The sequence below is a fragment of the Oncorhynchus tshawytscha genome, linkage group LG10 (genome assembly GCF_018296145.1).
Source record: "Oncorhynchus tshawytscha isolate Ot180627B linkage group LG10, Otsh_v2.0, whole genome shotgun sequence".
Taxonomy (NCBI): domain Eukaryota; kingdom Metazoa; phylum Chordata; class Actinopteri; order Salmoniformes; family Salmonidae; genus Oncorhynchus; species Oncorhynchus tshawytscha.
In genome coordinates this window covers 65,039,484-65,049,405 of record NC_056438.1, presented here as the reverse complement: position 1 = coordinate 65,049,405, position 9,922 = coordinate 65,039,484, and the positions used below count along the sequence as shown (strand labels likewise).

At 39.4% G+C, this 9,922-nt stretch overlaps 1 long non-coding RNA gene across 2 annotated transcripts; it reads right to left on the bottom strand.

Annotated features, from left to right (window-relative positions):
• Positions 1 to 497: 497 nt before the first annotated feature.
• Positions 498 to 7,523, bottom strand: LOC112260655. Of its 2 annotated transcripts, XR_002955043.2 has the most exons (3): positions 7,384 to 7,523; positions 6,098 to 6,256; positions 498 to 1,271 (listed from the first exon to the last, which is right to left on the bottom strand). It is a non-coding gene; the product is annotated as an uncharacterized LOC112260655 (long non-coding RNA). The 2 variants fall into 2 exon arrangements; XR_002955042.2 differs by having other exon boundaries at positions 6,098 to 7,523.
• Between the last annotated feature and the right edge of the window lie 2,399 nt (positions 7,524 to 9,922).

Here is a 9,922-nt window from a genome sequence, read left to right as displayed (position 1 = left end):
GTAAATACAACCTATCTGTTAATTTATTTTCTCTTTCATACCTCAACTATTTACACATTTTTACAACATTGCCAATAATGCCATTTGAAATGTCTATATTCTATTAAAACTTCTGAGTGTATTGTTTACTGTTAATTTCTGATTGTTAATTGCCCTTTTGTTTCTTGTCTATTTTACTTTCTTTGGCAATGTAAACATATGTTTCCCATGCCAATAAAGCCCCTTGAATTGAAACTGAATTGAGAGGGCTGAGAGAGATAAAGAGCGGCTGACTGACTGGGTTTTGGTGACTGGTCACTGTGGCCTTGGACTGGTGACTGGTCACTGTGACTGGTCACTGTGGCCCTCTCTCCTTTCCTCTCCAATCCTCTCCTCTCCAGTCACACACACACATACACCACCTTGCTTTGGCAGGCCTGACGCTGTCATGACCTTAGGCTTCAGTACACATTGATTGTGTGGGGAGGCATGGTGAAATGACTTGGAAACAACAATGATTCAACCAATGTGTACCCAGTGGGACTGTGCTTTATAATAAGGAAACTGGAAGCATCATTACATTTTTCTGGCTGTGGGATTGGCATCTCTACACAGACAGGATAAACGCATACAGTAGACTATTTAAAGTAGAGTCCGGACGCTGTGTTTCTAAGCAGCACAGAGTGATTCAAGAGATTCACCGGCAATGACTCATCCTTCATTCATTACCCTGCATTCAACATTGTGTGATTTCTAATAGAACACAACCTGATTCTGGTAGTTCATGACCTCACATCACCCACCAGGTCAGTCCAACATAGTTCATTAATACACAGTATAACACGCATGGATGGATGTACATAGCCTACCTAGATGTATCTTTTCTGTGGAAAAGGACAACTTCAAAAAACATACTACCAAACAAAATAACAGGATTCCTAGTCATCCTTCACCTTGGCACACACACTGTAAGGCTGACGGAAACCTCTTGCGTTGTTCTTGGCGACAGGCTTCCTGACAAATTACTCCGGCGGCATGTCCAGATAAGTTCCATTAATTTCTACTGGAGGAGAATCTAAACGTTGAACTAGGAAGGGGGAGGGGTCCTCTGAAAGCCGGCTGAAGGGGACAAGGGAGGGGAGGACCGGGGTGTGAGCTAGGGATTTCAGTGACAAGGGATAAGGTGCTGTCCTCCACCTCAGGCCCTGAGATAACCAGTAGGACAACAGGAAGTGACATCCATCACTGCCATCAATCACCCCGATCCACGTACACAGTCAAATGGGGTACGTCTGTAAAAAAAAAGAAAGATTACTAGTCCCTCATGGGAATCAAACACACAACAACCCACAATCGAACATTGCAAGCACCATGCTCTAGCAACTGAGCTACAGATGACTTGGCACCAGGGTGTGAAGTGGGCTTGAACCCAGACCCAGCACAACAACTTCATGGCCAGAGACATTACGAGCAGGAGGGATCTGACTCATTGCTAAGACTAGTTGATAAGAACAGTTGCAATGTATGTTTACTATGGTCTCAGTCTCTTTATGACAAAGATAGTTGCAGCCCTTAAGCACTCATGGATTTTCAAGAAACAGGCCAGGATGTGTCTTTGGTGAGAAACACCAAATGCTCAAATGTGAAGTTCAATAGAAAGTGAAGTTCAATACAAAGTTTAATAAAAAAAATGTACTCACACTCATGAAGGCCCACTTGTCAGTCATTAGATTAAAAGTGGATTAGGGAAAAAGTCAAGGAGGAGAAACAGGCTATGAACCCTTCTTTTTTAGGTTATACTGTTACTCTTTGTGCTTTGACATTTACATTACTTTTACACTGTCCAGTTTCTAAATATAAGAATTGCTGTCAACATAACATGTTGTGAATAATTTCCTGGTACAAAAAACTAAGATATAACAGCTGATCTGGGCAGGCTTTGCTCTAGGGAGGAAAGAAACCCCACCTCTAGCTGAGGGATCAACGCCCAGAAATGGAAAGGGTCTGCGACCTTTGACATCTTCATTCAGAGCAAGGAGGGGCCAGGGAATTTGTTCGATTGGCTTTAATGTTCCACAACAACTAATAGCATTGAAGCGCGAGGCTCAACTTCTCAGCTGTTTTGGTGCCGTAGCTAGCGTGAAGCGAACCCGTGCACATGAGCAGATACTGTGTGTGAGAGCGAAGTCTTGCCTATCGCTCATCTCAATATCTGTGGTACTGCTCGTGGCAACATCATTTCGCTGAGTCTACCTAAGAAGCATACTGTAGCAAGTCAATGTTTTTTTAAATTTTATATACAAAATATGTCAATTCTAGGACCCCATAGAGAGCACTGTTATTTCTTAGCCTAATTATTAAGAAATAAGAAAAGAATTTAAATGACAGAAAATGATCATGCCTCTTTGGCCAACAGTAAGCATGAAAGCTACAGCTTTAATTTACAGCAATAAACCACATGAAGGTAAGACTTCACAGAGAGAAAAAAACAAATGTACTTATTCTGATTTTCAGCACATCTGGTTATTATAAAGACTATCAGTAGCTAGGTTTCCATTCAATTGGCGACAGATCAGATTTTCATGTGAATATTATAAAATCCGCGTAAGGAAAATATGCAATTTTTCTCACCAGTTGTGAGTTTCCAGCAAACTGAATTGTTGCAGATAAAAAACAAATCAGTGAGTGATGAGGTAGTGCACACAAAATAAACTGTTTCGGTTAAGTATTCATGTACTGAATAAACATCTAAAAGTTAAATGTGTTTCCATTGTATTTTCAACTCTACTGATAGTTTTGCCACATCTGTTGCGTTAAATAGCAAATGTGCCTACTCTGGTTTTGGCACATGCGCTCTAGCCAACAGCTTGCAGGCTAGTCTACATGGTGACATTATTATGGATAGGAGGAATAATATATTTTTTTGTAGTCAAGCATCGATCATCATGTCATCAGAATAAGACCCTCGATATTTATTGGAAAGGAGCATCAAGATCACTGTGCACTTTCACCACAAAATTAATCTGTAGTCAAATAAACTGCATGGTTTCCGGAATCGTAGGGGGGAGGACCACACGCAATATCATCGCGTGACTTCAAGTTTACTTCGAAATGATGGTTATTATATCAATATTTGCACATAAAGTGCGTTTCCACCGCCATTTCTCGCATAATACATTTTACAGACACAAAAATATCCCACCATGTAGAACGAAATAAATATCTGTCGCCATTTATAAAATTGTACCGAAACGTCCTGTTTCCATCACAGCTGTCGTGCTTTTTTTTATTTTTTATTTTTTAAATATACGACATGACTTTCCTTGCAGAAAAACTGTGGTTGGAAACGTGGTTAGTGTCAATGTTTTTCTTTCTATCTTTTTTACACAGGGTTGACAATGAAGATGGGTTCCTGGCATTCTTGAACCCCAATAAAAATGACAGGTTAAAAGTTTACAAGCACCCATGCAGGAAGATGGCTGGGCCAGAAGAGCAACAGCTGAAAGAGGATATCTACTAACAACTCCAGTGGTGATTAGTTCTCAGATGGCTTGTAGCAGGGCTCAAAGGTTATTGAACATTGTGGTTAACTAGACACCTGTCTGACCTAACTCCAGGTCCACTGACCTTACTTGTGCAAGAAGTATGCTCAAGACCTCTCAACTTTAACATTTCATTGAATATTGTTGTCTCTTGGTTTACGCCTTGGAGATCGAAGGCAAATATAAATCAGAATGATGGTAGTGACATCTATGTGAAATATCTAACTCTTGATCTCTAGTGCTTGTTTTAAGGAATCCCAAGGAAGCTAACATGTATATTACAGTGTAATTACGAAAATAAAGTGCAACCTAAAAATCCATACAGAAACCACTCACTAATTTGGAGGTATAAGCATATTTTTGAGAATAGTAGAAAAAAGTCCATGGCACTGTGGAATTAAACAGTACCATTTGCAAAACATTTATTCAAAATGTCATGTCGTGGCAATTTGATCAATGATGGTGTTTGTTTTGGAGACCATCTATTTTCTTAGTCATCAGTTCTAAGTCGGAAGGTGTTAAGACAAAGACGAGGATTTCTCCCTGGCAGCTAACTGGATTTTGTCTCTCTTACTACCATTTTCATCATCAGATAAGCCCTTTGTGACCTTCATCTCAAGACATTAACAGAAGGCTAGAGATGAAACCAGGGAGACTCAAAAGTTGCTTATCAAGCTGTTGCCCTGGTAACAACTGCCTAAAATAAGCATTGAGTGATCTCAAGAAATGTCAGGTGGCATTCAACTAAACCTTTGTCCCTCCCTACAGGTTTTGGTAGCTGAAAAACAAAAGATCCTGAAAGACAGACCATGGATCGTGAAGGAGAAGAGTCTAATCTTATTGTGACGACTCACTCAAAGTATTAAAATAGCTGAATCAATACAGCACGTTATTGTGTTTCTCTGTTCTAATAAACTAAAGGATTGCTCCCGAGTGCTAGAGGCGTCACTACAGACTCTAATTTGATCCCGGGCTGTATCACAACTGTCCGTGATCGGGAGTCCCTTAGGGCGGCGCACAATTGGACCAGCGTCGCCCGGGTTAGGGGAGGGTTTGGCCGGGGTAGGCCATCATTGTAAATAAGAATTTGTTGTTAACTGACTTGCCTAGTTAAATAAATGAAAATAACATAAGAGCTGAATCCTTATTTGAGATAGGGCACTCATGACACGGAACTCTTGCAAGTTTCTTCAATATCTCATCAATGCCAAATTTAGGCTGCCTTCAAGCTACTTCCATGTTCCTTAAATTGGGATTGCCTTCAAAGCAGTTAACCGCTGGTGATTTCATAATGAATCTGCACCATTTAGGAAAGAAAAAAGAGGGCCACAAACACAAGAGTTAAAAGAGAAAGAGAGTGAGAGAAAAGAGAGAGAAACCTGTCTGCCACTGAGGAGGCTATTCCTATCTCCCTCAGATTAACTTTACATTGGTTGCTGGGAACAATGTCAGCCTGTGAGGAAGCCAGGCCAGGGCCAGCCCCCCGAGGGCCAAATTGTCAGCTCAGAGCTCTGCTCGGGGCCCCTGACTCTGCCGGAAAGCCCCTTGCCCTCATTGACATGGCCGCACGTGCTCAGTCCTAAGCCACCCAGAGTTCATCATCATACACATCGCCCGATGACGCCAAGTGAATGTCATCAAAACTAGTATGCTACAAGGAACTGCAGGCCCAGATGAAACGCAAAGGCAACTGATCATGTGACCTTGCTTTATCACAATCACAACAACATAGTGAGGATATTAGTTAGCCTTATTAGGGTAATAATTTATTGAGATGCAATGCATGGGAATATGAAAAACTGATGTTGGTTGCTGAGAACATATGACTGATGAGACTTCACAACCATACCTGACTCAATATTGTCTATTAAATAGTCCAAGGCTGTAGTCACATGTAAAATACAGAGCAGTTTGATGACTGGCAACAACCCAATATTAGCTAGCAGTCCCAATTTGTGATGAGGTACTTTCTATTACATTTTCAAATGCTGGTCCTTTTAGGACATTTTGTCAAAAAGAAAGGTATTTGTCCAGCCATAAATTGGGAGGAGGAGGAGGAGGAAGGGATAAATGAGAGGTATTGTGGAGACGGGAGGAAATGAGTTATCCTCTAGGACATGAAACATGGGGGACAGTACAGTAGATTAGGATGGACAGACAGATTTGTAAAGGCAGTAATTACAGTATAAGCTCACTGACACCACATCTCCTGGTCACTCCCATCTGATGTCTCCTCTCATTGCCCATCCAAACTTACAATAAGATAAAGAAAAGGCAGCTTATTAGCCAATATTTCTATAAAGGTTCTTAGAGTAAGAGACAGAGAAAAAAATACAATGTGTCATCATGGTATATTCTATCTGAGCAAATATATATTAGACAGAACATATTTGTTATTTCAATCTAATGCAATATAGAGTTGGATGAAATATAGACAGTCTCTCTGTTTCAACTTGACCCATCACCTGCAACATGAGGTGTTCGATGGAAAGAAGAAAATATCAAATTCCATGTATAGCCAGCTGTAAAATACATACATTTTATAGGCCTACATCGGTCATTGAAAAAAGACTTACCAATTTGCAATTTCAGATGAGTGGATGTTTAAATGTCCATCACGCACGCACAGAATCGTTCGTTTATCTTGCTCTCTCTCTCTCTCTGAAGCTCTCTCTCTCCACAGGGCGCTGGCAGCTCCTGCTGGTCATCTGAGCCACAGTAGACGACAGGGAGCCCTCCAAGTGATGTCAAGGAATTACTGCGTGTAGCTTTAATTGGGAAATTGCTTGTAGTTCTTGTAATGAACAGTGCATATAATACAAACAAATAGTTCAGAACGTGCAAAACTGACGCTCAGTCATTGTAGGCTATGCCTCAAATGCGCGCAAGAGAAGCAGTCCAGTTCAGTGAAAAAAATGGTTTCTCATTTTCAGAACGAGATTGTGGTTCTTCATAATTAATGATTTTTAAAGACATATATATATATATATTTTTTTTTTCCGCGCCAAAAGTGTATTGTTTCAACAAACAAAATAGTAGACTATGGTTTATCTCTAAGTCTTCCTCTTCATCGTTTTTCATTTGAATTCGATTTACATTCTACACAATTAAATGTTGGTTAAGTTTGATTTATTTAATGTTTAACACTTAGGCTATAAATTGCATCATCGCATAGGCCTACATAAGTAGGACACACAAACTATATTTACTGTAAAGCATACAAAATAAAAGCTTATTAGAATACAATGTATAGAAATGATAGGCCCACACCATCGAAACTAGAACCATATAAAAGGCCTATCTTTTGGCTACATGTTTCATGCACGCACGCACATGTTTTTAATTTCGTAGTTGCATGTAGATCTAGATGCGTTTCACAGTTTCAAACAGGTTTAACACAATTGTTCCAACGGTCATTGTGATACAAGTTGTTTATCAGCTCCTCCCATGGGGTTTGACTAAAAGTTTGAGAACATCTCCCTCTGTCGGGAAAAATGCTCGGTTGCATAGGCCTACTCAAATGCAGGGTGGTAGATGACCTAGCGTTAAAATCGTTAGGCCAGTAAACCCGAAAGCTTGTCACTGATGATTTGCCTTTGTAGGTGAATCTATGTAATACTTCAAAGGAGTTTTAATTCATATTTCCACAAATAATCATTCCAGTAGGCCCATACAGCCATACTATTTAGTTTATAAACTGCAGTGTGTGCCTGAAAACACAACACGTCTAGGCTATAGCTTGTAAATAAATAAAAAGTTAAATAGCCAACCGATTTTTCCTTTCAATGAAGAGTTTAAAAAATATATATTATGTAAAAAAATTAAAATAAAATACACGTAACTACAACAAACAAATACTTACTGATATGCTCTAGTCTAGAGCTTTGGCGAATTCGATCGTGGACTTAAGGAAACAGCAGAGGGAGCGCCCCCCTATCCACATCGACGGGACCGCAGTGGAGCAGGTGGAAAGCTTCAAGTTCTTCTGCTTACACATCACTGACGATCTGAAATGATCGACCCACACAGACAGTGTTGTGAAGAATGCTCCACAGCGCCTCTTCAATGTCAGGAGGCTGAATAAATTTGGCGCCTAAAACCCTCACAAACTTCTACAGATTCACAATTGAGAGCATCCTTTCGGGCCAAAAAGATCATTAAGGACAACAACCACCCGAGCCACGGCCTGTTCACCCCGCTATCATCCAGAAGGCGAGGTCAGTACAGGTGCATCAAAGCTGGGACCGAGAGACTGAAAAATAGCTTCTATTTCCAGGCCGTCAGACTGTTAAATAGCCATCACTAGACGGCTTCCACCCAGTTACGTAACCCTGGACCTTAGAGGCTGCTGCCCCATATACATAGACTTGAAATCACTGGCCACTTTAATAATGGAACACTAGTCATTTGAATAATGTTTACATATTTTTGCTTTACTCATTTCATATGTATATACTGCATTCTATTCTACTGTATTTAGTCTACGCCACTCCGACATTTCTCATCCTAATATTTATATATTCCTTAATTCCATGATTTTACTTTTAGGTTGTGTGTATTGTGTCTTTTGTTGTGAATTGTTAGATATTCCTGCACTGTTGGAGCTTGAAACAAAAGCAATTCGCTACACCCGCAATAACATCTGTTAAACATGTGTATGTGACAAATAACATTTTATTAGATTTAGGCCCAAACAGTTATTTTGTGTTTTCTATATTTATTTGGTCAGGCCAGGGTGTGACATGGGTTTATTTTGTGTTGTGTTTATGTATGGGGGTTTTTCGTAGGTTTTGGGATTGTGGTTTAGTGGGGTTTTCTAGCAAAGTCTATGGTTGCCTGAGGCGGTTCTCAATCAGAGGCAGGTGATTCTCATTGTCTCTGATTGGGAACCATATTTAGGCAGCCATATTCTTTGAGTGTTTTGTGGGTGATTGTTCCTGTATCTGTTGTCACAAGATAGGCTGTATAGGTTTTCACGGTCTGTTTGTTGTTTTGTATTGTTCGTGTTCATCTTTATTAAAGATGTATATTATTAACCATGCTGCATTTTGGTCCGACTCTCTTTCACCTGAAGAAAACCGTAACAGTAAGCACCGTTTGTCACCGTTATAGCGCAATTAACGTATTGTTTAGTGTTGTGTTGTGGCTTTGCTGGCACCAAGATGTACAAGCTAAAATTGCCACGGGCAGGCACCATCATCAAAAATGGCCTGAACAACAATGCATTGGCAGGGCAATTCAAACAAGACCAGGGTTGGGTAGGTTACTTTCAAAATGTAATCTGTTACAGTTACCTGTCCAAAATTGTAAACAGTAATGTAAGTTTTGGATTATCCAAATTTAGTAATGTTTTCTGTTACTTTTAGATTACTTTCCCCTTAAGAGGCATTAGAAGAAAACAAAAATGTATATTACCAACTGAACATGTATTGCAGGATAAAATCAATGTTAAAGTTTACATAGCTGGCCATATATGAATGTTAAATTTAACTTTATGGGTTGGTTATGTAGGCTTCTTCTAACCCATCGCTTTCTACTACATCTACTACATTAATAACCAAAGTCTATAAGAATTCCAGTCATTCCAATAAATGTTATACCCCCTTGATCTTCAAGAATAGGACTTGGAAATATGGAAGCATAGATTGGCCGAACTGCTTTACCTGAGCATGATCCTAAAACGAAGAATTTATTAGCCAGCCTTTGTTGTTTATGATTTTATTGTCATGGAGGACTGATTGAGCTCATTGATTCGAGTTGAAGTAAATGCTGCAATCATGGAATGGAATGCTTTGAGCACAACTGAAAAATGCTATTTACATGTGAAAATGAATGCCATATGCTGCATTTGCTATAGGCCTATTGTTTACCTTTTTGTTAGCGACACTCTATCTTGATAATATGCAGCTATTTAAAGGGCAAATTCACAGATTAAACAATTACAAAACGGTCACCCGCCTCTGTTTTGGTAAAAAGCTGAGGGATGGGCCTGGAGAAATGTAACAATGTTGATATCATGGGTGGTCAGTCCTTGCATCCATAGCTCTGTCCATTAATCTGAAAATGGTGATATCAGAATTATTGTTTTAACCATGTTATGAGGCTATACAGTATTTGTTTACATTTAAAATGTTTACAGACATGGGAGAAAAACATCTGTATATTTTGGGTTCTCATGGAGTGTGACAGTTGAACTAAGCTAATGAGGCATTTCTAAGTTATATTCTTAAAGAATCAATGGATATATATATATATATCATATTTATTTTTTAATAAGGCCAAAAATGTATGTAGCAACTTCAGATTGCCCCTTTAAGTCTATCAAAAGTGTGCAAATTTGAGCATGTGTCCATTAGGCCTTTGGATAGAAAAAATTATCAGTATGAATTAGATAAAAGCCT